The sequence below is a fragment of the Theropithecus gelada genome, chromosome 15 (assembly GCF_003255815.1).
Source record: "Theropithecus gelada isolate Dixy chromosome 15, Tgel_1.0, whole genome shotgun sequence".
Taxonomy (NCBI): Eukaryota; Metazoa; Chordata; class Mammalia; order Primates; family Cercopithecidae; genus Theropithecus; species Theropithecus gelada.
In genome coordinates, this window is record NC_037683.1 from 49,289,974 (window position 1) to 49,293,610 (window position 3,637).

At 47.1% G+C, this 3,637-nt stretch overlaps 1 pseudogene; it reads left to right on the forward strand.

The window, feature by feature from the left end:
* Positions 1-2,774: 2,774 nt before the first annotated feature.
* Positions 2,775-3,232, forward strand: LOC112608682 (annotated as a pseudogene).
* The last annotated feature ends 405 nt before the right edge of the window (positions 3,233-3,637 follow it).

Genomic DNA, 3,637 nt, shown 5'->3' on the forward strand with positions numbered 1-3,637 from the left:
TCACCAGGAACTAATTTTCTGGCCTCGACCTGTATTCTTTCCCGTTCCTCCATGGTAAACAGAATCCGGAGGAGCTGCTGACAATCATCCCAAGTGGGCTGATGGGTAAACATAACACTGTCCAACAGAGATATTAAATCTTTTGGATTATCCGAGAACCTGGCATTTTGAGATTTCCAATTGTACAAATCACTGGTAGAAAAAGGCCAATACTGGAGTCGGGGAAGCCCAGTATCATCAGGGGGTCCTATTTCTCTAAGGGGTAGTGCTACAGTGGAATCAGGGGGCCACAAGGTTGTCTCACGTTGGACACGTCCGGGTGTTCGTCCCGCCAGTCCCCCCAGGCCGCTTTCGTTTTCCATTTCCGGCAGCGCTGCTGCTGCTTCTCGATTTTCGTGTTCCCTTGGGGGGGCAGCCGGCGGGACTTGGAGGTGAGGACTGGGGTGTGGGTAAGGTGGGGGTTCTGGGGATTCTAGTGACAACGGGTCTTGGCTATCGGGTAGCACGGGGCCGGTGGTGCAGAAGGAACCTTTGGCTTCTGCGAGTGCTCTGTGGGCCGCGCGACCAATGCCTTACAAGGCTCGGGTGTCTGCACAAAGGGAACTAGCCAAGGCGGGGGATTTTCTACAACATCCTGCCACACTAAGATGTAAGGAATTTGGTCAGGATGTCCCGAGCATCCTGGCAGGAAGACCTTTGCCTTTACTTTAGCTATAATAGGGAGACAAAAAGTACCCTCCGGGGGCCAACCTACACCGAAGGTGGGCCATTCTGAGCGGCAGAAGGTCACCAACTTTCCTTTCCTAAGTTCTACACCGAGGTCGTGGCCCCTGGCCTTCATGTCTTTAAAATTATTTATGAGGAGGGAGAGCGGCGTGCTTTGGGCGCCACCCATCCTTGGGGTTTCTGGAACTAAGAGAAATAAAGATAGAGAGTTGAGAGATTGGTCGGAGACAGAAACAAATTCCGCTGTGCTTTCGTCCAGCGACTCCTGTAAAGTGAAAGTGATTAGCAACCAAATAACACTGAGTAACAGATCGCAAGCGTGTCTCGGGTTCTTAGTCCCCGATCAGAGGCAGACGGGCCAACTGGATACAGAGGCCCCAGATGGGCACCAGAGGACGTCTCCTACTGGCCCCCTAGGTGGCTGCCCTATAGCGCGTCCGCCAGGACTCTGCCACCCTTAGTACAGTGCCCGCCGGATACAGACAGACAAAGACATAGCCAGCTTACTTACTGAGCAGCGATGATCCGTTGACCCACGGTCTGGTGGGCTTGGGGGAATCCCGGACGAGCCCCCAGATGTTGTACCCAGTCCGTTTATTCCCCGAAGAAGTCCACCAGAGACTACAGTCAAAGCCAAGCGACAAGGATCTTTATTGCAGGTTCGAACCTGGACCCCCGACCGAGTGTCGAGCGAGAGCCCTGAGGAGGGTTAGGAACTGTCTTTTATAGTCAGCAGTAAACAAGTACAGAGTCATAGGGGTCTTTTTGAACGAGGCAAGCTTGGGATTGGTTGATATTTGAACAGTGCGAGTTGGCTGTTCTTGATTGGTTCCTGCCATCTCCTGCCATCCGAGCTATTTCAGTTACTCTTCTGACATGTTTATGACCTCTGGCAGGGATTTTCCTAACCGGTTTGTCCCGGCTTCAGTTCCGGAAGCCAACTGTATTGTTCCTCCCACAAGACAGGTTAATAGAAGGGGGTAAAAGAGATAAGGAAGCTGGGTTTTCTGGGTAGAAAGTAGTTGAAGTGATAAGAATGGGACCTGGGCAGGAGAAGGAAGAAATGAAACAGGAACGGATGATACAAAACAGAAGTCTAGGGTAAAATGAAGTGTACAAGTTGCTGAAGAGCTTACGAAGATCAAAGAACAGGTATAATCAGAGTAGGGATGAAAAGTTCTAGAAAGACAGGATAGTATGGTCAGAGAATTCCTGGAATAAAATGTTGTGGGTTTTCTTCCAAAACATTTTACCACTATAAGTTTGAAAAATGCATTACAAGGTCATCTGTGGGGAAAAGAAAAAGATCAGCCTGTTACTGTGTCTATATAGAAAGAAGTAGACATAAGAGACTCCATTTTGTTCTGTATTTGAGATGCTGTTAATCTGTGACCCTACCCCCAACCTTGTCCTTGCAAGAGACATGTGCTGCGGTGACTCAAGGTTTAATGGATTTTGGGCTGTGCAGGATGTGTCTTTGTTAAACAAGTGCCTGAAGGCAGCTTGCTGGTTAAAAGTCATCACCATTCCCTTAATTTCAACTACCCAGGGACACGTACATGGCCAAAGGTTGCAGGGACCTCTGCCTAGGAAAGCTAGGTATTGTCCAAGGTTTCTCCCCATGTGATAGGCTGAAACAATGCTGCTAAAAGGTTTATGGAGATGTTTGCATATGCATCTCAAGGCACAGCATTTTCCTTTAAACTTATTCATGTCACAGAGATTTTTGTTCATATGTCTTACTGCTGATTTCCTCCCTACAATGATCCTATTGTCCTGCCACTCCCTTATCTTTAAGATGGTAAAGATAATTATCAATAAATACTAAGGGAACTCAGAGACCGGTGCTGGCGTGGGTCCTCTGTAAGCTGAGCGCCAGTCCCCTGGGCCCACTTTTTCTTTCTCTATACTTTGTCTGTGTCTCATTTCTTTTCTCAAGTCTCTCATTCCACCTAACGAGAAACACTCACAGGTGTGGAGGGGCAGGCCACTCCTTCAGTCATCTCCAGGTGTTGTGGAATGGAGTGGCCAACCTCCTTCAGAGCAACATGCCCAAGTCTTATTCTATCTACTGCAATACATAGCTCTCCCACGACTCTCCATCTGTGAGAAAGGCCCACTTCAGTGGTAGGAAACACAAAGAGAATGTGAAAGAGTACTACCAGAAATGGATGGAAGAACAGGTTCAGAACCTGATTGCCTAAACAATGGTTGCATTTCAACGAGGAAAGATACTTCCTACTCTATTCTCTGCTCTCCTCTGCAGGGGCAATGATACCATCTCCCCCCAGCCTTCCAGGTCCTCTTTGCCCAAGTATAATGCCAGCACCCCATATGGGAGCCCTCCCATGATGCCAGTGATGGGCCTCCTTTTCATGGGATGATGCCAGTGGGACTTGCTCCTGGAATGAAGCCACCCATGGGAGACCACATGTCAATGATGAGGCCTCCTGCCTGTCCCATGATGGTGCCTGCTTGGCCTAGAATGACTTGACCAGATCGTTAAGGATAGTGCAGAGGCCTTGTATATCAGGTTTATATTACTTGTTCTACTTCATTAGGAGACCATGGTGCTGTGACTCTGGGTGTTTTCTTAACAGCATGATAAGGAAGACTTTCTTTTCTTATCAAAGAGAGAATAGTTTTGGAGGGGAGAAGTGGGACCAAAAAAAGTAGTTTTTATTTGTATTGTGAAATGTGAAAATAAAATTATTAACTCTTTTCATAAAAAAGAAACTACAACAACCAAAAAAACCCCAAAGTGTATTACAAGTGAAAGTATATATGTTTGGTAACTTAAATTTATTATTTTGTATTATCTGTGCCTTTGGCTCTCTTCCATATGATAATCCCATTCTGTTTTCATTGAACGAGGAAAATGCAGATCAGGTCTTAAGAGTACCATATTTCT